At 46.8% G+C, this 26,275-nt stretch overlaps 1 protein-coding gene across 3 annotated transcripts in view; it reads left to right on the top strand.

The window, feature by feature from the left end:
• Positions 1-336: 336 nt before the first annotated feature.
• Positions 337-26,275, top strand: part of HRAS (HRas proto-oncogene, GTPase) — a 42,483-nt gene continuing 16,544 nt past the window's right edge. The window contains exons 1-2 of one of the 3 annotated variants that reach the window (XM_082057807.1): positions 337-739; positions 2,697-2,797. The gene's annotated coding sequence lies outside the window, so the exon portion shown is untranslated. Of the gene's footprint in view, positions 740-2,696; positions 2,798-6,851; positions 6,950-26,275 lie in introns of those variants that run through there. The other 2 variants (XM_082057806.1, XM_082057808.1) reach the window with 2 other exon arrangements.

Genomic DNA, 26,275 nt, shown 5'->3' with positions numbered 1-26,275 from the left:
CGGGTGCGGAGAGCTCCTGAGGAGGGGCCGTCGCGAATCTGAGACACGGCCCGGAAGAGGGACGACGAGAACACCGCAGCTCCCAGGAGAAAGGGCGGGGAAGCGCCAGCGCAGCAGGGGACACACGCTGGGGCGAAACTGCGGCCTGGCGACCTCACATCACAGCCGCCCTGCCGCCGCCACCGCCCCAGAGACCGCCCCGCAGCCGCGCCGCGGCGGGCAGGCCGTAGCGTCTGATTGACAGAGACCACGGCCCACCCGAAGGGCGGTGGCAGTGAGGGTTGCCTATCAGAGGCGGCGGGCAGGCGGGCAGTCGATGAGCGGTGGGTAGGCGGGGCGCGGGGTCTGGGTGTGTGCAGCGGCCGCCGGCGGGGCGCGCTCCCGTTCCAGCTCCGCTCCCGCCTCCCCGCACGCACATTGTCCGGGCGGCGGCGGTGGCAGAGCGCCCCGGCGTCCGGTGCCAATGCGGGGCGGGCGCGGCATACCGGGGGCGCCTCCACCACCGCGGTGGAAACTTCACCTCACCGCCGGGCCGACGCGCGGCTGAAGCCCCCGGCGGGGCCGGGTCGGGCGGGAAGGAGCGCAGCGGTGGGGGCGGTTCGCCCGCCGGAGGGGCGCCTCCGTCTTGTTTGATTTTCCTCCGTTGGAAGAAATATACAAATAATATTATTATCCCGCTTTAAACTTCCGCGCCCCGCTTTCCAGGACGCGCATCCCGTCTGCAGGGGCGGACGAGTCGGTGAGTGACCGCTGGGGATGAGGTTGCGGCTGGGGAGGGGTGAGACGCGCCGTCGTGAGGGGGCAGCACCCACCGGCTTGGCAGGGACAGGCCGGCATCGCCGCCGCCGCCACCTGTTAGCGGGGCGGCTGCGCACCCTTGAGAAGCTTATACCTCCACTGTGCTGGAGGTGCTCCCAGCCGTGCCCCGGGGGACGCGGTGGGGAGAGAGGGACCCGCGGCCCGGTGGGCAGTGTCGGGGCCCGGGGGCGTTTGGGGGCGGTGACGCGGACCCACTTTTGCTTGCTTGGCCGCGCCATGACTGCTGCCTGGGCGCTGCCTGCCGACCCCATCCCCGGGCAGGTCGCCGAGGTGGGGTTGGAGTGGGGGTACCACCGAGCAGCAGTCTCTGCACCCCCCTTGTCGTCTATCCCTTCGGCACCCCCTTTGCTCTCTATCCCCCGCCATCCTCCTACCACCCCCTTTGCGCTTCTGCTGCCCTTCTTCCCCCAGCCCCGAAGCTGCAGCCTCCTTCCCCCCTTGCCCTTCTGCCCCATCATCCAGAACCTGTAGCCATCTCTGCCCTCTCTCCTTCCTCTACTTTGCACCCCTGTTTTCCAGTCCCTTGTAGCTGCTTCCCATTGTCCCCTTGCATCCCCCACACTGCCTCCATGATGGTCTCAAGGGAGAGTACTGGATGCCCCACCTTTTGCCACAGCAGGTGCCCACTGGGCTCTGACAGCCCCCTGTCAGAGCAGCACCCCTCAGGAGAGACCAGCTTCACGTCAGTGTCAGGTATTGGTAGGCCGGGGTGAGGCACAGAGGGGGGCACAGGTAGCAGAGATGCTGGTATGTGCATCTGTGAGCAAGGTCCTGCATTCCTGGTGGCACCTCCCTTCCTCCCAGGAACACTCACTGCCGGGGCTCTGCAGTGCACGGAGGCTGCTTGCGCTCTGCCTGTTGTGCAAGGGCATTGCAGGGTCCAGGGGCACAACCCTTTCAGCCCAAGTGAGAGCAGGTGCATCTTGTGGCTCACTTGGCGCATATGGGTCCTGGTTGAGGATACATTTCAGTTGCCTAGAGCAGTGCTACGTGCCTGGAGACAAAGGAGCTCATGAGAAATCAGAGAGGACTGGCAAACCGGAGCTGCTTGAGAAATGCTCAGGACACCCGGAGGCAGGAGGATGGTGCAGCAGGAATGGTGTGACTCAAGTCAATCCTTCACTCAAGTCAAGCCACTGACTTTTTCAACAACATAAGTCACGTCTCTTTAGCTTGCGCCATGCAAATTTGCTCCTGGGTAGGTCTTTGAGATGCAGGAGGAGTACAAAGTCCTGGAGATGCTTTGTCGTAATGTACTTCAGGCTGGTTGGCAAAGATAGGTTGTGTGGGTTGGAGCATGAACTGGTTTTGAATTGAGAAAAGCACATGAGGCTTTGTGCAGGTTAGACTAAAGAGCTGCTAGTGGGTCGTACGGTGGATGTTGGTTTCTCCTGGTCAGAGTTGCTAATGTGTTTATCATTGCAGAGCTCCAAAGTATTTTGATTTTGCAGCTGGTGATTTGTGTGATTTTCCCAAGTATTTGTAACACAGTCATGACTTTAAATCCATGCGTGTCTCCTCTATGTGTGTCTGGTGCTTCTCCTCATCAAGTGTTTTTCCTGTGTGATTAATAACGTGCCAGCTACTTCAGTTTCAGCACCGGGAAGTCTGATGCTGATTGATTTTGCTGTTGAGTCTCCTCAGTGGGTCTGGAGGCTGATGGGTGTTACCACTACAGAAAAGTCTGCTTTGGGGTGGGGTGAGAGCTGTGAGCATGTTGTTGTTTGTTTGTTTGTTTTGTCTTAGTGAACCTGTTATTTCTTTTAATTAAAAAGAGATGAAGTATGCATGGTAGTACCCTACATGTTTACATACAAATGATCTTGTAATTAGCAATAATTACCTCAGGTTGGAATATCACTGTCATATTTAAACAGGACTTATGACCTGAGGGACACTTCTCTGGACCCAAGAAGTTACTCTGGGTGTGGTTGTCTCCTGTGGCAAGTTTGGTTCTTGGCTGCTGTCAGCGGTGAAGGTAAAGCAGTAGTGGGAGTAACCTTGGGTTTCTCTGACGTCAACCTAGAAAGTGATGACCACAGTTTCCTTATAGAGTCAGGTGTCAATTCATGGGGCTCCCTGGCAGACCTGTTACCATGTGTGTGGAGAGGGTCTGCCCTTGGTGGCTTTGCTATTGTGTTGGGCCAGAGAGGGGAAAAAAAAACAGGCTGAAAAATTGCCGATTGACCTTTTTTCTTCCCCTTGTTTCCTAGGGAGGCTTGGAAAAGGGTGCTGGTACTGGGAAGCTTTTCCCTGTGTGAGTAGAGGTCCTGAGGCATCTTTGTTCATGTGGTCATCCTCCACCTCACTTCCCCTCTCTTTAAGAGGACCAAAGCTCAGCTCACAAATGTAAATGTTTGTTTCCAGGCTGGATACAGCACTCACTGCCATACTCCTACTGCTGGTGCACCCCAAATTTACCTTCCTGCTAGGCTGCCTTTGGAGCTTCCCAGGTTTTCTTGGAGTAAAAAAGCTTTATGGAGCAAAGAAGTTGAATATGGGGGAGATATTCAACAAAATAAAACCCAAGACAAAAGTACCACCTGTACAAGGGATTCCCTGTGGGAGAGTGATGAAGGAAAGAGGTAGAAGTGTCTCGTCTCCTGCCTTTCAAGATGTTATACCAGTGTGCTTCTTGTTGGTCTAGGAAAAGCAAAATCATTGTGCTCCAAGCACTCTTTATCTTATTGTAATTTATTATCAACCTTCTATTTTAACAGTTTTGAAGTGTGAACTTACAACTAGAGCTTATTGAGCAGCAGATAGAATATGTTCAACATTTTTAATGTTACCTGTGTTAATTTAATAATGTATTTATGAAATTATATTTGATCAGCTCTATAGCTGGTTGAAGACCACAAAAGAGTATAAATCAAATGAATTATTTGACAAATACAGATGAGATTAAACAAAAGATCTGTTTGCCAACTACTGTTCAACTGCTCTGCTGTGGCATGTTCCTCTTTATCTTTCCCTTCCAGTTTTCATTCCACTTTTTCATGGTTTATCTTTTCCTGAACCGTCCTCACTATCTGTTTAATTTAATTTTTCCTTTGCCTGTATTATTCACTATCTCTTGTGTCATGGTTTTCCTTCCATTCTTCCTTCTGCCTCATTCTTCAACCTCTCTTTCCATGCTTTTTGAGTCTGATTTAGCCAATTTTCCTCATTTTTGTCTACCTTCCTGTTGGAGATTTTTATTGAACACTTCATAGCCAGCCCAACTAAACTTGGCATGCATTTAAACCCATAAAAATGTAAACATAAACACACCTGTGTGTGAGTACGAAGGTATTTGCTTGGTGGTGGTGCTTCCCTGCCTCTTCATGGGTTTTCTGGCGGTTGCAGGAAGGTCCATCCTGCAGTTCTGGAGGTTTTTCCCAGCTCTCATTTTTGCTTGTGTTCTCCTTAAGCCTTTTTTTTTTTTTTTTAAAGTGAATTTCACTGAGAAATCCTAAGAAAACAACTACAATCAAGTGGCAGATCTTGCATTGTTCATTGGTTGTGTATCTGTGTGCAACCTCGACCAAGCCCAGCCTCCCTGCTGAGCAGTCCTGCTTTCTTCCTGGCATCATCCTTCCTCCCCTCTGGAGTTATGTCCAGGAGGTATCTTTCAGCAGGGCAAAAGGAATGAGTGCTCTGAAGGTCTGCTGGCTTACCTGTTACTTTCAGAGTCTGTATGAGTGTCAAGTTGATGAGGGTAAGTATAATAGCAAGAGGTGAACAGGTTATCATGTGTGACCAAGCAGTCACAGTGTTCAACTTAGATCTAGTATTCAAAGATTAAAGTCTCTAAAAATGCCATTATGAAGGAAACTTGTTTTTTTCCCCCTGAATAAAATCTATTGGGGGGGGGATATTATCAAAAGCAATAAAAGGAATATAAAACGTTGTATTTCGGGGAGGAAATTTGCTCTGTCTTGGCAGTTAAGTTCTGGCAGCCCAGAGGAGTGTGATGGGAGTGCTCAGAGTGTGATTCGCCTACACTGATGGTTGCAGTGATGTTGCTGCAGTGAACGAGCTGAGCTGTGTATGTCATAGCTATCTGCTTTAAGTACCAGGAGTTACATGATGATGCCCTCTCGTACTTGTAAGGAAAGGGCTCTGCTGTACTGAAGTTAATAGTGACATGGCTCCTGTATGTCTTGTGAAGTGTTTTGGATAACACTCAGGTGCACTGACACAGCGAGCAGTCCAGAGAGCATGTCGTTGTAAAGCAAAATTGATTGGGGAGGATGGGGCAAAGAGGAGTATTCTTTTGCAGTTAATTATTTACTGCAGAGAGAGAGATGCTGATGATGTTTGGTTTATAATTACAGATATGCAGAGGAAAATGCTTCAAGATGATATTTTTTATTCTGTGTGTTGCCAGCTATTTCTTGGTCTCTCTATAGTGTGAGACCGGAACTGTTTAATGACCTGTTCAGTAAAAGCAAAACTTCATTATCAACTTCTCCCTCCTGCAATATAATTTTACAGCTTGCCGTGTGTGACACAAAATGGCCTGAATGGCTAGAAAAGGAATAGTCTTTACATGCTTGCTGTCTTAATGTACGGTCTGCCTGCGGTGTCCATGATGGCAACATGAGCTCTTGGAACAGCTCATCTATGTGCTTAAAGTGCAGAACCATGAACCCAGAAGTCCTGACCCGCTCTCTGGTCTTAGCTGAGCTGGTTGCCTTATCTCACCAGGCTCTCATCTGCTTCAGGAGTTATGCTGACTGAGTGAATATCCAGCCTATCTGCTAAAAGGGTAGGCTGTCCTCTGATAATGCAGAGGCAGTAGCAAACCATGTACTTCCATAATACAGTGCTGTGAGCCAAACTATAAGTGGATTTTCCCTTTTGCGTAACTAAACCCATAACAAATCAGACTGTTCATATGTAAGTTAAATTCAGTAGCTGGTGGAACTGAGTTTAGATGTGTGTGTATGGGAGCAATAACTTGACAGATACAAAAAAGAGACATTTCTGCAATGTTTCTGGGAAGATGCCCATATGTTGTCTTCTTGTTTAGCATCCTTGAGAGAAAAGCAGATGAGAGGGAGAAGCTGTGGCCAGTGAAAGCAAGAGGATGCCATCCTTACTGCAAGGAGAGAAGTGAGATCTAAAAAGCCAAGTCGTAGGACCAAAATGAGGGATGCAGGTGTGCACAACAGGGTCTGCTCCAGGCTGCCCTGTTCTCACTGGGCAAGGCTCTGCAGGAGGAGATGAGCAAGGAGGAGGTGGGTGGAAAAAGGCATTCTGGAGGCTGCTGTTGTGCAAGGTGAAGCATCCTGCCGGTCCAGGCTGAATTGGAACATGACCAATCAGCAGAAGGACTGCATGGGATTGTCTCCCTTAAGAAAAGCAGACCAGTGAAAAATCCCCAAAGGAGAGCCTGGCCAGCAAGTGCTTATGCCCCAAGCAAGTTGGGATCTTGCTTTAGAGGCTTGCTGAGAAGTGAGCTCTATTCATCTGTGGTTTGTTGGGGTAGCAAGCTGCTGTTGTGTAGGCTTGCTCCAGTATCAGTGTTGAGCCTTCTCTGATGCTCCATGCTGTTTTCAGCAATTCTGTGGCTTGCATCGAGAATGTTCAGCCTGCTCCAAACCATGTATATAGAATAAGCTTGAATGGATGAAATTTGAGTCTGCAAATGATGCATTTCATCCGTTGTCCTAGCCCAGCTAGTCACTGCAGCAGCCGGAGTGGTTCTCCTGGTATGGCCCTAGCTCCTGTGTTTCTTTAGTGACTGTAGCATCTGTGCTCCTTTCCTGCAGCTGGCTTTGCTGGAGTAAGAATGAGATGTCAAGGAGCTTAGTTTTATGTGAGGGGCTGGAATTCATCCTTAGAAAAAGAAGGCTGGGCTTGAGAAACCAGGCTTTGGTTGGTATGATAAATAGATAAAAAATAGATAAAAAAAATAGATAAATAGATAGTTGAGCATGATAAGTAAATAATACATCACTGGCACAGACCCCAGCTTGTATGTGTGCTAATCCTGTAACTAACTTTTATGTTGTCTCCTCTTGGATCTGTGTCTGTTGATACAGTGGCTCATTTTTGGTCCCGCCGTGTTAGGCTCCTGCTGTGAACAGCGTGGCTCTCCTGTGCAGCACGCAGACCTGGCAAACACCGGTGAAAGCAAGAGGTACCTCCTGCCTGTGTGTGTGCATGCATATCCCTTGCTTTCCCTGCTTGTGTGCGGATGCTGAATATATAACCTTCTATTATAACCTTGGTCATGCAAGGTTTCTTCCAATCTTGTTTACCCCAGCCTTTTCCTGATTTACATGATATTGTACGAGGCCATCCAGCTTTTTCTGGAGGGTTGTCCCACTTTCCATGCAGGCAGCCTTAGGCAAATGGTCTCGTCCCTGACCTGCTTCAACAGGTATGTGCTGTCTTCTTGCTCTGTGAACGCAGGAGGGAGTGTGAGGATAAGTGCTGGGGGCTAGGAAGGGGAAGGACATTGGCAGTCAGTGTAGCTGCTGATGAATGAGGAAGTACACACAAACCCGTGCTCTTCTTTCTGCCTTATTGTTCTGCTGGGCAATGCAGTGGCTGTGACTTCTGTTCAAGTTTGTGAGGGTCAGATCTGCTCTCTTTACTCTTAGGAGTACAGATGTACCTCCTACATCCCGCTATATTAAGTTTGAGCTGAAAAATATGTGGCTATTCCGGTGGCCCCCATGAATTTCCAAACATCAAGATATTCATTCTCAAAACACACATATGCTGGAAAGAAATAACCACCATGACCTTGGTGAAGTTGGGAAACAGAGGTGTGAAAGAGTCATACCTGCATCTGGAAAAGTGCTTCTACTCTGGCTTTTCCACAGAAGCAAGGAGGGTGCATGCTGATGTGAGTCATAGTCACAGTGGCATGTGCAGGGTCTTACCAGGTCTGTGGCAGAGCGGGGAGGTGGATGGGTGAGGGTGGAAATCTCTTGGCTGATCCCTGTGCAAGATATATCCAGTACAGCAGGTAAAATTATCATAGAATTATAGAATAGTTTGGGTCGGAGCGGGCCTTCAAAGGTCATCTAGTCTAACTCCCCTGCAACAAGCAGGGACATCTCCAACTAGATCAGGTTGCTCAGAGCCCCATCCATCCCGGCCTTGAATGTCTCCAGGGATGAGGCATCTACCACCTCTCTGGGCAACCTGTTCCAGTATTTTACCACCCTCATTGTAAAAAAAAAAAATTCTTCCTCGTGTCTAGCATGAATCTCCCCTCCTTTAGTTTAAAAACCTTACCCCTTGTCCTGTCATAACATGTCCTTCTAAAAAGTCTGTCCCCATGCTTCTCATAAGCTTCTTTTAAGTACGGAAAGGCCTTGTGCAGAAGGGATAAAAGCCACAGTATTTACCCCAGAAAACCACTTCAGAGGCAACATCAGGACATATTTCTGAGAGTGTCTGGCAAAGCTGATACAGACCTGTTGTCCAGTGTTTGATCAGTTCTGTGTTCCTATCCCTGCAATATATCCATTACTGAAGGATCAGCGGCTAAAGCTGTCAGGCAACTAATTAAGAGTTGTTTTCAAGTGTGAAAAGCGTTGTCCTCTGAAAACACTGTCCCTTTATCTATCTCATTTGGTCATTCAGAGACCAAAGTTATTCCATGAACTGTGGTAATGTTGACCCAGACTCGAGCGAGAGACAGAGCTTTGTAGGTATGTAGACTGTGCAGGGAGGTAGAGCAGTACAGAGTGCAGCCTGGATTTGGTGTGCAGATGAGGATTTGCACAAGGCTGTTGAGCAGATGCAGTGATAGAGACCATCAGTTGACATCAGACTGGGAGGCCCACCAGCTGGCTGCCTTGTAAGTGTTGCTGTTTCCCTGCTGACCATGCTGACTGTTGATAGGTGGCTGAAGATGGAGGGTGCTTTGGAGCATTAGCACTGACAGTCACTCAGAGCTGCAGCAAAGTGCTTTTTGTGGGCATAGCACTGCAGCTTAAATTTGGCCTCCAAGAGGTTGGTTTGATACCATGCCCACCACAAACCTCAGGATCTTAGAGTTGATCCTAGGTGGACTGTTGTTGCAAGCCCACCTCAGTCTTCTTGCCATAGGGCTCTAGACCATGTCAGCAGCCCTTCAGTGTGGGTCTAACACGGCAATGCCTCCATGGGGTGAGAGCAGTTCTCTCCCTATTTTGTAGCAGTCATATAGGAAGATACAAATAGGAGGAAAATGGCCTTTCTTGTCTGATTGCAGCAATTGTTGTCATGGTTTTCTTTTTGTATCCTTTCTTATCAGCCATCCCAGGCAAGAATTTGAGTCATGCAAGGAGGAAAGCTAGGACTTTCAGACCCTGAATAACACTTATTTAATAATTTGTCATCTGATCCCCACAACTATTGCACCTGATTATCAGGGGCCCAGATGAGATTTCTTCTGCTCCACATTCCTTCCACAATGAATGCATTAATCTGTATGGGTAAGAGAGAATACTTACTCCACATCAGTTACACCTTTCTTGTCCCTCTTTTTCTGTGTGGTACATTCCAAGTAGCTAACCTCTTCCAACTTATGAAGTGTCCAGGCCAGGTTGCTTCTCATATCTTTTAGAAAGTGAAAAACTGCTGTGTTTCACGTACCAAGTTCTGGCTGTGGAAAGTGAGTTAGTGAGTTAATCCATAAGTTTCTCTTTGCTTTCTTGCTCCTTCCCATCATTTTGCTAGTAGATATAATTACTTACTGCTTGTGGGTAATGTGTCCCTACCCCAAGTGTCTACCAGTGCCTATAGTCAGGGCAGACACTGGGCAGGTAAAGGAGATGTGTTATTACTACCTCTTGGTTTACAGCTGAGGAACTGAGGAATGGGAATCCATGTTAACAGGAGGAGCCTGGAGAAGAGAACAGAAATTGTTGTTCCAGTTTGGTGCTTTGACTGCAAGATCAGCTTCCCCTTCCTTTGGTCATTAATGAGTGTAAAAAGATTCAGCACTCAATTGTCGACATGTTGCTAATATGATTTTTTGATGAGTGAAATGCTTTCTTGTCACAATGAACCCTGAGAAGATGGGATTTTGTTTCCTTTTATCATTTCACACAAGGTTGGCCTGTCTGGTGTTTTAATATCTTCGGTATCTAGTCTTAAAAGTGATGTGAGTGGAGGGCTAGAATAGCAGTCCTTTCCATGTAAGTCTTCCAGGCTGTTAAGTGGGGCTTGTGTCTGCAGAAATTGATAGATATCCTATGGTAAAACTGAGTGTCTTGGCTTGTAGTGGGTTGGAAAAGCAGGAAGAAAATTTGGGCACCTGGAAAGAGATGTTGTAGCTATCTACATGGTGATTGATTTAAAAAGCAGAGGACCTTAGGATCTTGATTTGTGTTGGTGGCAGATGGTTGCAAGATGAGCCATCTCCCTTTTGGTCACTTGCACTGAGGCACTTTTTATGGAAAGATCTGAAAAACAAGAAGCAGTTAATTGACCAAATCTTTGAGGATAAAAAAAAAAAAAACCTACCTGGAATGGGGGGCGGGGAGAGGCATAAAGGCAAAAGAGGAACAAACCAACCAACAAAAAAAAAAAATCCCCAAACCCAAAAAAACCACAATATAAAAACAACAGCAAAACCCACAACACACACACAACAGCAACAAAAAAACAAACAAAACCACCACCACCAAAAACCTAAAAACCCACAAATAAACAAACAAAAAATACATGAAAGTAGATTTCTCTAAGAAGTGAAAAAACCCTTTACTTTTTCTCAAAGCAGTTTCTGAGGCACCTATTCTAATCTTTCCAAAACAATGATCTGGCAGCCAGGGTTCACGTATTTTAAAGAACAGTGTAAAAGGGAATGTATCGTGACAGTTTAATTTGTTGCTGAAATATGGTCACCTCTGGGGTAATTCAGAGCAACCTTGAAGTCGATGATAAACCTGTTCAGGATTGGAGGTGAGTAAAGGGAGGTTGCTCAGATGAAACCATCGATGGAAGATGCCCATGGAGATGTATAAATCCTGAAATTTAGGTTCATCTTCTTCCTCTTTTGACTCTAATGGACCTGTTGCCTGTTCACATCTTCTGAACAGGGCAGTTGTTGCTGAGTTCTTGCATGTGTCCTAGCTGTGGCAGCAAGGGAGGTTTTGGTGGTGATTCTTTCAGGCAGGTGATAGCAAAGAGCTTCTGATACTGGCCAATTTTAGAGATTAGATGGATGCAGAAGAAAAGGTGGAGGGTTATAGCATGTAAGGTACAGGTCCCTGGACATTCTAGTCTGTGGCTGGGAACTTCCAAAGGCCCATGGCAGCTAGCTGGCTGGATATTGTAATCACCAATCCATTGGCACAAATTGAGCTGTGTGTAGCTAGGCTGTAATCTCTACCATTTTAAAGAGAAAACAATGCAGTTGCAGGATGCTCAGGAAAGCCTGCCTGAGTTTTAGAGGAAGATGTGCAACTTTAAAAGGAAGAGGTATCAACTTACTTCTGTAGCCCTGTTTAGGGTCTTCAAGAAGAACATTGTCTGAAGTGTATTCCTTCTGGAGATGTGGGAAGCTGAGTGTGTAGCACAGAGCTGGGCTTTTTCAGAGCATGCTACTAAGTACATGATTTTTTTAGCAAGCCCTGCAATTGCATTACAACAGGGTTACGAGATATTGTTTGAATGTGGCTAAAGTTTGAACGATGTTGACTGCAGTGACCATGGGCTGGCAGGCAGTACAAGCATCTCTTGGGTCAGTTCAGGTTTTCATCTCCTTTATTTCAAATTCTGCATCTAAAATGAGCTTATTCAATTTCACAGCTTAGAGCAACTTCAGAGTAAAAAAACGACCAAAAAACCACAAACAAAGCAGGTGAAAATAATCAAACAGCTCATGCTAGGGAACAGGGATGTGACTGGCAGATAATATGTGGAGGTGGACAACCACCAGTCACACTTTCTCAGCATGGCTTGCTCTGTGGGGGCAGAGGGAGAAAGGGCCTGTTGAAATCAGGATGCAAAGAGATAATGTTTAAAATCTGAGGCAGGAGCCTACAGACTCAGTGACAGTTGTATGCTGGGATGGAAGAAAAATGTCTGCCACCAGTAAGTCACCCTTTCAAGGACCTAATTTGAACTTTTTGTTTTCTTCCACACCCTTCAGTTCAGTCTGACTGTGGGTACATGTTGTGCAGTCTATTCCATGCTGGTTTTTTTTCCCCTATTTGATTTGAGAGCCCTTTGTAACAACTCATTCCTCATTCATACTGTTGTCAGGGAAGTTATTCTGCCTGCAATCCCTGTCTGAGCTTAATTTTCTTATTGCATGAGGGTTGATGGCTTCACAAATCTGAGAATAAATCCTCAGTCTCTCCCCTGGCCAGCCTGGCAGCACAACAGCTCCATTTAATGTGCATGGTTGCTTTGGCATCGTGCCCCTACACTCATTATTTTGCATTTGTCTTCATCAAGCTTCAGTCTTGCCTGCCCCAAAGGGTCGTATATCAGAAGTTATGAGAAAGAGAAGAATCCTCAAGGCTGGTCTGTAAATCCTATGTCTCTCTGCTAGGAGAACTGTGCAGTTTGGGTGCTCTGTCCTTTCCTCTTCCATGTCCTTGCCAGAGCTCTGCTACATGCGTGTGTACGTGCATCCCTCCCTCCCTGCCTGCCCTGTTGCATCTCTTGACAGGCATGAAGTGAGCCTTGCAGCCTCTTGGGGCAATGCCATTCTCACAGCACAAAGCATTTGATGCCTCGAATGTTTCCCTTCTTCTCTTGGCACAGAGGCAGGTTGAGACCTGCAGCACTACCTTCTCTTCAGCCAGCCCCTAAAATGACTTGGCTCCACTTGGAATATTGTTACAGGAGAAATATTATGGATTTTTTCTTGGTGGTAGACGTTTCAGGGCATGGGCTTCTCATTTACCACTTGTAGTGTTCTCTTCAGGCCTTGGGGACTGGAAGTAGTTTCATGTTAAGTGCAGTGTGATATAGCTCATAAGGGACTATGTGCAAGATGGGGAACATCAGGGTGCAATTCACCTGTCCAGATGTTGACACCTAACAACCCAGCTGCTTACCCTCAGCTCCCCTGTACAGGCAGCAGAGGAAGTAAGCACTTTCATCTCATCCTAATGCAGACAGACACCTTAAACAGGTCAGACAGATTGTGCCTGTCTCTTATCACTGATGAAAAATGGGCTCTCATGGAGACATCTGTGTTGTAGGGGAGGTGAATCCCACCTTGACCTAGCTACACTGAGCAGGTTAGGGTGGCACAAAACGAGAGCAAGACTGTTGAATATAATCTGTTCTTGTCTTAGCTGCGTGCTGTCTCATTTGGTAAACCTATGCCTCTTCCTTTGCTCAAGAAGCTACCGTTCATTTTGGTTACTTTCTGGTCAAGAGCTAGGGGGATGTCATCCAGACAGCAACGGTAAGACAGAGTTAAACACCGCTCAGAGGTGCTCTTAACAAAGGTGCTGGAACAGACCTACAAGCCTCTCCCAGCTCTGAACCAAGGGGCATTTTAAGCAAGTGAAGACAGAAAGTGGAGGTAGGAACAGGGCAGTTTAGTCCCTGTTTCATCCTTTCATACTGAGGCCAAGCAGCTGCTAGCATAGGCCAAGGCTTACTTTGGTACTTCTCAGGAGCTCCTGACCACATACATGTGCCCAAGCAGCAGTACTGTTTCCTGTTGTATTGTAGTGGGAAAAGGAGACCTCTGAAATTGGAGCTAAAACAAGCACATGGGGACTTCCAACTGTGGATTAACGGATGATGGCAGCAGCAGCCCTGCAGTGCCTCTACAGGAGCTTCACATCTGGGTGTTCCACGCTTCGTGGGTGAAACTCTTTCTGTTCAGTGTTATAAAAAAGCTTTTTTATAACACCGAAGTGCTATTAAGTGTTGTAATGGAGCTTTGAGGGTGATGGAGTTTCTGTAGTTTTGTATCTCACTTGACCTGAACCTTCATGGTTGCTCTGAAGACCCTGGTGTGGTCTGCAGGGAGCAGGTTGGAGGAGACACAGACCTATTATTCAAAGAACTGGAAACAAAGCTGAGCTGACTGGAAGGAATAAAGCCTGGTAGCCCAGGGAGAATTTTCTTGACTGTCTGAGTTTCCCCTTTGATTGGGAGCACTTGTTCCATCATGCCTTTTGTTGGGGAAGAATTAGCCCGGTGGCAGAAAAATAATGAACTGGGTGTTCGGGAGCAAAAAGCCTGTCCGCAGCAAGAGTCTGCAGAGCTTGAACGCAGCCGTTAAGTCCCTGTGCTAGCAGCTGTTTGCAAGCCTGCTTGGCAGGGCAGAGTGCTGTGCCAGGCACATTACCCTGTCTCATGCCTGTGTAGTCAGCATTAAATCCTAGGGCCCTGAAGAAAACTAGAGCATCAGTTTTGTACCCCACTTTTTGTTTGTTACTGAAACTCATGCTGAGTTCAGACACCTATTAAATGGTGGTTAGCTCTGGAGAGTCTCTGGAAGTCTGCTATGTGCAATACGGTGACTTGGAACTTTTCAATAGCAGGGAATTTATTAGGGGAAAAAAATCTGGCTTACCCTAGGTGGGAAGTACACATACCATGCTACAGAAATAGGTAAAAAAATACTTAATATTCCATCATATAGTGTATATTTTGCATTTCACAACACGTCTGATCTCTCCCTGCTCTTTCCCAGCTATACGTGTCCACCACAAGCTTTTCTACTTTCTAACTGGTGCTTCTAGAAACAGATAGGGCAAAGTAGAGCATATGAAAACCTTCAGGAGGCTTTTAATTCTGGAAGAAAGATGTATCATGGACTTGTAGTTAAGAGCCACAGAATACGTTTTGCTCTGATGCTTTCCTTGTTGTCCTTGCCCTCTGAACTTTGGTCTAATAAATAGTGTCCATGTCTGAAGAGCGTCCCAACAGAGAGGCATCTGGCACAGCACTGGGTCTTTGCAGCTTCTCAGCATTTCTGCTGCACATAGCCTCTTACCTGGTCAACAAGTGCATTGTCAGCAGCACTGAACAGCAAGCGTGCGCCTGCCCTGTTACTCCTTCCATGTGGCAAAAACAAGTCAGAAAAGGAGAGATATTAATTAAGGGTTTTGGTTTGCATGGTGATACCTGCAGTACCTTGCTGTGCTGTTATTCTTGTGGAAAACCCTGAGCCTCATCTGCAGGAGTGATAATCATGCTAGTACCAGCTTTTTGCTGCAATCAACCTGCTGCTGGTTGGATGTGCTCTGGCAAAACAGTGCTTTTTACTTGTTAATTTTTGCCGCTGACAGTACACTCATGCAGAGCTAACCTTGCACTGAGAGCTTCCTTAAGATTTTAACTTTAGGATGTGAAGATGACTCCCATTGCAGGAAACCCCGTTTCCCTCCAGTACTCCACCAAAAGCTTCTTTGGTTTCTGATTCAGCTCTGCAAATATTGTCTAGTGACTTCAAACTGGATATGAAGTCAGCTGGTATTATTTCTCCTGTGAAGAGCAGAGTGAGGGAGAGAAAATTAAAGCAACTTGTCTTAGCCTGAGTCAGCATTACAGAGTTGCGAGTGTGTCTGTGTAGAGCCTAGTGAAAGGTCTGTGCCTTATCTGGCTTGATATTTTGCTGGTTGCATAACTCGCACATCCCATAGATGCAAATATTTTCTTGGCTTTGGCCCTGGTTGCCCAAGGAGGGTGTTTGTTCAGATTCTTATGCTTTGCAATTAATATAAACTTGTAATTAATATAAGCTTCTCAGGTCCGTGTGAGAGAAAGAAGGGGAAGTGGTGCTAGGTGTTGTTTTTTTTTTTTCCCCTCTCCCTGTTGTTCCTCACCAGCTTGCTGCTTTGAAAGGATCACATTGTGTTTTTTTTCCTTAAGAAGCAATGTGTCACTGCAAATTCAGCTTTGGAAAGGTTGTGGGAGCTTTAGTCTGCTGATGTTGTGGCTGCTATGGGCAAGGCAGTAATTTTTGAATCCAACTTGAAGCTCAGAAGACAGATCATGTCATGACAAGAGCTAGGAAGTTTGCATCATCTGATTAGATTGGATCATCTTTAACAGTGACAGTTCATGTCACCTGTCCATTTTCTTGCTTGTTTTTTCCTAACCACTGCAGGGAAGAAGAAAACCCATACAGCCTTGTGACATTTAGCATCACTCAAACAATCTTGCAGCCTTGAATGGTCACCAAAGGCACTATGGATGAATTTTGTGGCTGTGTGTGATTAGAATTGGAGAGGAAGCCCAGACCATGCATAGGACCTGGCTCCTACCACTTAAACAGTGACTTTATAGTTGTTACAGCTCATGTTTATAGTAGCAGACCAAAAAAAGCCTGAAGGTGTGAAAAGGGATGCAGCCACTAGTCTGAACAAGCATGTAGTCTGTGGTCTTTTGGTGTGCATCCCATCTCAATGTCCCACCAGTCCTCCCTTTAGTGGTATTTGCCACAGTCTGAGAGATAGTTTATGAGATTGTTTTTTTTTGTGCCCTGAGGTCCAATTTTGAACACCCTATCCAGAAAGCATGGCTGAAGTATCAGAGCTTCAGTTCTTATGTCTTTGCTAGTATTTGTGAGGGCAGATGATGAACACAGTGGTAACCAGTAGAATAAAAGGTCAGGACTGCCTCGCTGATGGCAAAGACTGATAGCGTGAAATGCTCCCAGCAATTAGTGATTTGCAGAGTGATTGTGTAATAGATCTTCCCCCCGCCTCAATCTAATAGCATATAGAAAATGTAATAAATTTTACTTACAATAATAAAGTTATATTATTATGCACTGGGAGATTGAAGATGGGTGCTTGGATTTTTCCCAGTGGGCTGAAGAGACTTTCAGGTTGGTTGGTTTGTTTGTTTGTTTATTTAAAACCAAAGCCAAAGAACTATGAGTCAACTTGATCTTTGCTGCAGCAGTTCCTCTGCTGTGGTCCCCAGGCATTGTCTAATGGATGCCTGTACCTCCACTAGGATGGATAAACCCAGAGGAAGCTTTTTTTTTTTTTTTTAATCCCCCTTGCAGAAACTCCTTAGGGAGGATCTGTGTGTCCTTAGGAGCCAGTGGTAGGAGAAAGGAGGGAATCTTTTGTGCCTCTTAGCAGTGAGTCCTGAGAAGACACTTGGCTATTGATCCCAGGAGCAAGTTCTCTGTGCCAGTGCCCACCAGCACCATGTGCAGTTCCTCATGGCAGACGGATCTCCAGGGAGGAGTAAACAACTTAGTCACCTTTTTCCTTCTGCTTCATGATTGCTGACTTTTGTAGCTGCTCTGAAGACTGTGCCCTCCTGGCTGAATAAAGGTGTATTTTTAACTCTTCCTTTCCCAGGAAATGCCAGTCTACCTTGGTACTGTCTCAAGATGCTGAGAGGGATAAGTGTTCCAAGTAAGCTAAAGCTGAAAATCAAAATAGACCAAGTGAGGTCATCAGCCAGTGTTGACTGTCTTGACTTGAGTGGCTTTACTGCAAGGACACTACTTTTTACCCTTTCCTTAAGGTGATCCTTTGAGGTCACATCCCAGTTTTGGGACTCATGTGTTTGGTTCTGACTCCTCAGGCTGGGCTGTCCTCTCCCATCCTTTGGGAAACTAAAAAAATCTTACACCTTGTCCTTACTACACATGCACAGTGGCTTAGGGCTCTCAGGAGAAGTCAGCTTTGAAGTTCTAAGTTTGCCTTTTGTAGTTATGTCTTTTTTTCAGGCCAAATACAGAACTGTTTGCATGAACACTATGAAGTCCAGGAATAAATCCAATGAATGCTGCTGTGTTTCTTTTTTAAGTGTCTTCTCAATGTGTGCTTCCCAGCATTGCAGAGTTGTGTTTGCGCAGCAGGATGAAGAAGTCTGAGAGGCCAGTGGGAGATGTCTGGACACCAGGAAGGAAATAGGGAAGCTGTATATACAAACCTGGTAAAAAGAAGTTATGTTTACAGCTTGGCATCATCATTGCTGCCAGGTGTTGGGGCAGTGGCTTCAGAAGATAAAGATTTGAGTGTTGTATGGACAGCAGGGACAACCAGAATTAAAAAGAAAGAAATTCTCCAAAGTGGGAACTTTGGTGTAGGAGCCCCCTTTTTTTGTTTGCAGATCATCAGGCAGGATGAGACCCTGCTCTGGGTTTCCGCTGGAAAGAGTAAAAGAAGGTTTCAGGCTACATGACAATCCCTCACATCTTTCATGCCCAGCCATTGCTTACACTGTCCTAATTAACTTACATTACAGTAATTAGAGTGTAATACAGTGTGTCCAGGCAGGTTTTGAATGTCTCCAGAGAAGGAGACTCCACAACCTCTATGGGCAGCCTGTTCCAGTGCTTTGTCACCCTCAAAGGAAAGAGGTTTCTCCTCACATTTAGATGGAACCTCTTACGCTTGAGTCTGTGCCCATTGCCCCTCATCCTATTGTTGGGCACCACTGAAAACAGTCTGTTCCCATCCTCTTGACATCCACCCTTGAAATATTTATAAACATTGATGAGATCCCCTCTCAGCCTTCTCCAAGCTGAACAGACCCAGCTCTCTCAGTCTCTCCTCATAAGGAAGGTGCTCTAGGCCCCTAATCATCTTTGTAGCCCTCTGCTGGACTCCCTCCAGTAATTCCTTGTCCTTCCTTAACTGGGGAGCCCAGAACTGGACACAGTACTCCAGATGTGGCCTCTCCAGGGCAGAGTAGAGGGGGGGATAACCTCCCTCAACCTGCTGGTCACACTCTTCTTAATGTACCCCAGGATACCTTTGGCCTTCTTGGTTAGCCACAAGGGCACATTTTTGACTCATGATCAACCTGTTCCTGATCAGAACTCCCAAGTCCTTCTCTGCAGTGCTGCTTTTCAGCAGGTCTGCCCCTAACCTGTACTGATGCCTGGGGTTATTCCTCCCCAGGTGCGGGACCCTACACTTGCCCTTGTTAAACTTCATCAGGTTTTTCTCTGCCCAGTCCTCCAGCCTGTCCAGGTCTTGCTGAATGGCCGCACAGCCTTCTGCTGAGTCAGCTCTTCCTCCCAGTTTGGTATCATCAGCAAACTTGCTGAGGGTGCACTCAGTCTCTTCATCCAGGTCATTGATGAACAGGTTGCACAGGACTGGACCTAACACTGACGCCTGGGGAACCCCACTAACTACAGGCCTCCAACCAGACTTTACACCATTGATCACAACCCTCTGACCTCTGCCATCCAGCCAGCTTGTGATTGTGATCTCATTGTGCATTCATCCAGCCTGCACTTCCTGAGCTTGCCCATGAGGATATTTTGGGAGATGATGTCAAAAAGCCTTGCTGAAGTCAAGGTAGACAACATCCACTGCTCTTCCCTCATCTACCCAGCCAGGCATACCATCATAGAAGGCTATCACGTTGGTCAAACATGGTTTCCCTTTGGTGAACCCATGCTGACTACCACCCTGACTTCTACTAAAGGTATTCTCTCTAAAGACTTGAAGGTTTTCTTTATTCTGTTTGCACCTGGGAGCTTGTGTCCACACTCCCTTGTATCTTTTTGTCCATTCACTTCATGAACTCTCTGATGCTCATTTCCGCAATGACTTGTCATCCCTGAAGCTCAGGGCATGGCATGCTTCCTATCTGTACCTCTTTCAAACAAGCAGATCTAGTTAATGTGACTGGAGGGAGCACTTGCCAGTGCTGTCATGCTGGTCCAAGTGAGGATAAGACCCCTGCACTGCCCTCTTCTCCATCAATTGTTGCTCTGTGTAGAGGAACGCATAAGTTAAGCCAAAGAAGTAAGGAAGGGTAGGGTATTTTGAGCTTGATGTCATGTCAAGTGTAGTGCCAGGGCTAGATATGTATCTACTCATTGCCTCTACCAGGGACATGCTGAGGGACTGGGGATCAGCTGAGGAATATCAAGAAAATGTAGGTACACCTAACCTTTAGGCATTATCAGGAGGACCTCAACTGCCTGGCTACTCTCAGAGGCTCTGCTTATTTGTTAATTAGGTTGTCAGGCTTCAGTGTTGAGGTGGAGCCACATCTCACACAGGCTTGACATCTTGCTTTTCTGTGATTCCTTTTCAGCCCTGGTGTGCCTGTGGAGGCTGGCTGCGAGCCATTAAAATACTGCATGTTGTCGTTGCTGTTGGCTCCCAAGGAAGTCCTGGAAGGAAACCCCCCTGCTTCTGCTGATTATGCAGGTCTGCCAGCAGAGGCTGGAGGCTGCGATGGAGGTGATGGAGTAGGTGTTGCACTTGAGTCCTCTGTATAATGGTTTACAGCCATTGAGGAGAAGCAGTCTTGTGTCAGAAGCTTGAATGAGGGGAAGCCAGAATCCCCAGCTTTACCATGCATTTCATTTGTGACCATCAGCGACTCACTTAATTGCTGTGGGTTCCTTGTTGCAGGGTGGAGTTCCCATTTCCTTGATCTGCTATGCCATGTGTTCCCAGGTGATAGGATACATGAACCTGTGTGGAGGCTACTCAGGGTTGAAGGAGCATGTCTTCTGCGTGCATGCTGTGATGTTTACAAGACAGGCAGGATGAGTCCCTGTGCAGTGTCCCTTTGTTGCTCCAGAGCCAAGAGGGAGAGTGCACCCTTTTCAGTATGGAGAGCTGTAATCTGTACATCATTAGTCTTATTTGCAGCAGGTCTGTGCTGTGACAGTGATGCATTTAAATAACCCACCCACAGCAACATTGCTTGGATTTTTTTTTAAATGCAGACTGTTGCAGATGAAGGCGACATGGGCATCACATTAACAAACCTGCTGTGGCTGAGATTTACCATGAGCAGCAAAGCGAGGTTTGGGTAATCCAGGACCCAAACTTAACCAAGTCTGCTGATCCAAACTTAAATCTCACACCTGCTTTCCCCCTTCCAGTAAAAGATCCTTAGGTGCTGCCTGGAAACTGGGGGAGCCAAGCTGGGTACTAACCAAAGGGTACCCCAAGATGTCTGTCTGAGTCCAATCCAGCTGGAGCTGGCTGTCCCTGCAGAGGCGTATCCCTCTCATTCCTTCTCTGTGTTTCTTGGGCTTCTGGGGCACTTGAGCTATCCCCAGATGAGATGATTCTGTTTCTCTGCAGGGCTAGTTAGGCATTTAGAGGGTGAGTGCTGCATGGGCAGGAGCAGACAGGGCTTCTGCTTTCCCAAGATACTAATCTGTCTGCTTTTCTGCTGTTAGACAGCAGCTTCCACCTCCTTCCACCTGATCCCAATGCCACCTGATTGCTGTCTAGACCTTTCTGCTGCAGGAGCTGTAGTGTGATAGGACATGTGCTGCGTGCACCATTTCATTCCTGGAGACCGGAGCTCACCAGTGGTCTTGTAATATTATTTTGCTCCAAAACCAGGCCTTTTAAAAAGTCTCTTATCCATTAGATGTTAAAAGAAAACAAAAAACAAAATAAAAAATGAAATGAAAAAATGAAAAAAAAAAAAGAAAACCAAACCAAAACAAACTTAACAGCATTATCAAAACAATTTTGAAACTTCCTAGCTGCAAATACCCCATGTCCTTATGCATTTATTTGCTGTAAAAATACATATGTGTTAGGATTTAAAGCAAGCAGGAAACTGAACAGCCAGACCTATTTCCATTGCAAATTCTTCTCAGTGAAAAAGGCTCGGATGTGTTTCCTGAAACCCATTTCCTAATTTTTCCCTGTCAGCGGTTGTTTGGGAGGAACAGAGAAGGATGAGGAGGGAGAAGAGAACAGAAATCTCATGGGAGGAATGCATTTCTTGACTATGGGGTACATTTTTGGCCTGATAAGCATCTGTTTAGGTAGGACTGGCCCTTGTCTTAAGGGATGCACAAAGCCACCTTGCACGAGTGGCTTCCCCCTTTCTTGTAGCTGGACTTTGAGTGGGAAAAATGGCAGCGGTGCTCAGCCGGCCCCTCTGCTCCCAGCCTTACCTGCATCTCCCATTGCTTATCTGTGCATTGGAGCACCTACCTCTCTACCAGCCACCTGTGCCTGTGACACAGTTGTGATTTCATTAGGATAACTGGAGAGCAGGGTACCTCTTACAGCACTCTGGGCTTTCCTGCTTGATGTACCCTGCCTCCCCAGACATCTCTGCCCAGGGAAGCTAGACTGGGAGGGAGCTGCCAGCACTGACAGCCTAACACAAAGACACAGCAGGAGACCAACAGCTTTCCCATCCAAAACCTCTACTGCGAGTTTTTTTTCTCATATGAAGACCCCAGATGGGAAGTCACGTTGCCTGAATTTAGTTCCCAGCTTTACCACCCGTTGATGACTTTGGGCAGTCCCTTTGCTTGTTTGAATCCCCTTGCCTGTCTGTATGAGGAGGATGTTGTTTCTGTTCATGCATGGCCACCACCTCCAGTGCTAGCAGCGGGTGCTCCATCTCTTGCAGCTTAGTGACGAGATCTGAATTTGTCTCTTCTTACGCCATTGCAGCAGAGAGCCAGGCAGCTGTGACCTGCCCGGGAGCTTACTTGCAGCTGCTCCTTTTGTCACCAAGATGACCAGGCTGAATACATCAGTTACCTTTGGAATCCAGCCTGGAGACAGCATCTCTTGTAATCCCACCCCATTACTGGGCAGCATTTGCCCCAAAGCCTGATATTCTCTGTCCCTGTCAATAGCTGTAATTACAGAGATCCACTTACAATGGTGCTATGTGCTTGTCTGGTCCAAGTTTCTACTTTATTGTGCCTTATATCTTGTGGGAAAATCAATATAATTTGGTACCAAGTCTAACAAGTCAAGAGATTGCTCAGAGCCTGGGTTCGTGGTTGGCCTACCACACATTTTAACAGTTATAGTTATTATTGTCTATAATTTGGGTCTTGTTTTAAACTTTCCTGGGTACCTGTCCATCTCTTCATATGTTCAAGGTGGACCACACTGGATTTCACCCATTACATTTATGTTTATATATGGAATTTTAATGCAAAGGAAGGTTAAAAGCTGCGTCTTCTCTTGAGCTCCATCTTGGCCTCTCTGTTGCGCAGAGTATGTTCTTCATTTGATTTTCTGGAAAAGGCTAGGAGGCCTGGGAGAAGTCTCTTTTCCAGGTTGAGGTGGAGAGCTGCCAGTGCAGGTGGGGAAGCGTCTGCCTCTGAACCACCTGCTTGGCCGTGGGAGGCTGGAGAGGAGATGAAAGCAGAAGAGGCTGGCAGTTTGCAATCTTCTGTATCTTGGCAGTGAGAGCTTTTCCTCCCCCGCACTGCTTTCCCACATGCACTGGCAGAGTCAACACTAGGTCCTGAGTCCTGACTGCAGGACTTCATGCATCCACCTTTACCAGGCTTTCAGACAAAACTCCAGTCTTCTCGTTATGTAGGCTACTCTTGTTCAGCTAGAGTCTTAAACAGCACTTAAGTGTTAGATCATACATCACAGGCATTATTTAAAAGCTGTCTTTGATTTCTTCAAACTACTGGCCCTGCCAGATGCAGACAAATGGTGTTTTCAGCTAGTGACTTGTGTGCCAGCCCAGGTGGTCTCTCCCATTGGCTTGTGATTTTTTAATGGTCTTTGTCCAGCAGTGGATTATTTGCTTGCCTGTTTCCTTCAGAACTTGCCATGGTCTGGCAGCAAGTAACCTGCAGAGCAGCCTGCTCTCTCTCTCTGTGGAAGTTAACTTGGAAGATTTGTTCTTCAGCAGAGACTACAGTGGGATGGGCTCCTTTCTCACAGGGAGAAAGGTAGAGTGGTGATGGTGGGAGGTGACGATTCCACCATGATTTGCAAGCATGTCCCAACACCTGCTGGAGTTTCCTGGTGGCCTGCTGCTCCCCAGGCCATGCTCATGATGCTGGAGACACAGGCATGAGCAGTCTTAGTTTATAAGCTCCTAAGATAAAGGGCCTCCTAATCTTTCTTTGGAGTATAGTAATTTCGGTGGCTTGTATTGGCTGAGGGGGACAATTCCTTCATCCAGAGGGGAAGCTCTTGGGTAGCTGGTTTGTTCTTTGGGTTTATTGTGTTACTAACTGTGTAGTTTGTTTGCTGTTTTGTGTGGTTTAGGTGGTTTAGGTATAGCTGCCTACTAGTTGTTTTTCTTAGATTAAACAGGGAACAAATAACTTTATTAAGAATATTTATTAGTTGAGGGGGAAGGCAAGAACAGAGTAGCCAGACCCACTTACTGCTAACAGCTCATGATTGTGCAACTTTGCCTTTTACTCAGCTGTCAGACAGCTGAAGCAGGAATCGGAGAACAGAAAACAGGCAACAGTTTTGGTGAGGATGGTACTGTCTTGTTTTCTTGGCCTTCTGTCTCTTCTGCACCCTAAGAAAGTCTGCAGATGGCATCAAATTGGGTGGGTGTGTTGATCTGCTGGAGGGTAGGAAGGCCATCCAGAGGGATCTGGACCTTCCGGATCGATGTGCTGAGGCCGATTGCATGAGGTTGAACAATGCCAAGTGCCAGGTCCTGCATTTGGGTCACAACAGCCCTATGCAGTGCTACAGCCTCATGGGAGCGTGGCTGGAAGGCTGCCTGGCAGAAAAGGATCTGGGGGTGATAGTTGGCAGTGGCTGAATATGGGCCAGCAGTGTGCCCAGGTGGCCAAAAAGGCCAACAACATCCTGGCTTGTATCAGGAATAGTGTGGCCAGCAGGATCAGGGAAGTGATCATCCCCCTGTACTCGGTGCTGGTGAGGTCCCACCTCTAATCCTGTGTTCAATTTGGGGCCCCTCATCATAAGAAGGACATTGAGGTGCTGGAGAGAGTGCAGAGGAGGGCAGTGAAGCTGGTCAGTGGTCTTATGAGGGAACTGGGGGTGTTTAGCCTGGAGAAAAGGAGGCTGAGGGGAGACCTTATTGCTGTCTACAACTACCTGAAAGGAGGTTGTAGCATGGAGGATGTTGGTCTCTTCTCACAAGCAACAAGCAATAGGATGAGAGGAAATGGCCTCAAGTTGCCCCAGGGGAGGTTTAGGTTGGATATTAGGAAACATTTCTTCATGGAAGGGGTTGTCAGGCACTGGAACAGGCTGCCCAGGGAAGTGATGGAGTCACCATCCCTGAAGGTATTTACAAGATGCGTAGATGTGGTTCTTAGGGACGTAGTTTAGAGTTGGACTCGGTAGTGTTAAGTTTATGGCTGGATTTGATGATCTTAAAGGTCTTTCCCAACAGAATGCTTTGATGATTTTGGAGAGGGAAGACAAGCAGGGGCTTCACAAGCCCTTTGTGATTGGATACTCTCTGGCAGAGAGGTTGTGTTGCCAGAGGTGCTTTAGCTGGAAGCTGTATTAAGGCCTGGGCCTGGTGCAAGGACCCACCCATGCGTGTTCAAGACCTTGTGCAAAACCATGGCTTGTACCTTGCTGCTGGGACCTGTTTATGGCTGGCTTGGAGAGGCAATCCCTCCTTCCAAACTTGCCTGTGCCTTGAACCTACCCGCAGCTTTCCGCTGTTCTTCCTCCCAGGTTTCTCCTTGAATGTGTTCTCCTGTGTTTTGAGTCTCCCACATGGTTTTATTCCTTACCCCTTTTATTTTTTTTTTTTTCATCTAGAACAGTATTTTTTAGTCTGTCTCTTGGGACAGGCTGCCTTTTCCTTCAGATCTTGAAGAGTTTGCAGAGGCTGGAAGAAGCCATTCTGTTTCTCTTAGGCTTTTTTCTTTTTTTCTCCCCAGCTGAAGGCATTTATTATCTCCAAGTCATTTCTCCAAAGCAGAGTCACCATTTGCAACTTTTATTCCACCTTTGGCATCCCTCTCTCTTTTTTATCTGTGGGCTGCATTGTCTGAGTTTGCAAGTATGCAGCAAGCAAGCCAGCAGCAAGCATGTTGGGTTAGATTTGCAGCCCCCTTGTTAGTTTAAATAGCAACAAGTAAACTACAATGAAGCACTTGATAGGCTGTGATTTGTAACAGAGCATCAGCTTGCCAGCCTTGTTTTGCTAATCTCTTTCAGGCCATCAGAATTTTGACCCTTGAGTGAAAAGGAAAGGTGGCATTTCACGCCACTGGAGAGGTTCCTTCAGTCCCGCCAGAGCCTGTATTATGTGACGTTAGTGACAGTCTTGTGTGTGGGCAGATGGAGGAGCCTGGACAGTCACTGGGGTGAGCCAGCAAGGTTTGCATTGTCAGTGTTCTAAAAACACCGAGTAGGATTTCTGACTTGCGTGTATGGTGTACTGCCAGTAAGGGCTGAGATGACTGTTGTTCTAGGGGACTGCAGACCACTTCTGTCTGCAGGGCTTCTCTGCCAAAGGGAAATAAAATCAAACACTGTGGCATTTGTGGTCTAAGGGTTACATGGTTCCTGTGGACAGGGCTTGGTTCCTGTGGATGAAAGGGTGTCCAGTCTGAGACATGTCCAAAGAGATTTGCAGAGGTGAGACTGCCTTCTGATGTCTTTAAATGCAGAGACTCTCAATGGACAGGTAGAGGGTAAACATTCTGTAATGAACAGCTGTAAAACTTCTGTTGTAACTGGCAGCAGTATGACAGTGCTGCACAAAAATCCATCTGTTGGCTTGTTTAATTGACTTGGTGTCCATCCTGAAGGAAAAACAAGGTGACCTGAGGAAGGGGAAGACACAAAGAAAGCTCCTTCAGTGATTCTGTTGGAAGGGTGTCAGAACCTCCCTCATGGTGAAT

The sequence above is a fragment of the Streptopelia decaocto genome, assembly GCF_964273445.1.
Source record: "Streptopelia decaocto genome assembly, chromosome: 7".
In the NCBI taxonomy this organism is placed as follows: Eukaryota; Metazoa; Chordata; class Aves; order Columbiformes; family Columbidae; genus Streptopelia; species Streptopelia decaocto.
Note: the sequence above shows the minus strand (reverse complement) of the source record. Positions and strands in the feature narration are given on the sequence as shown.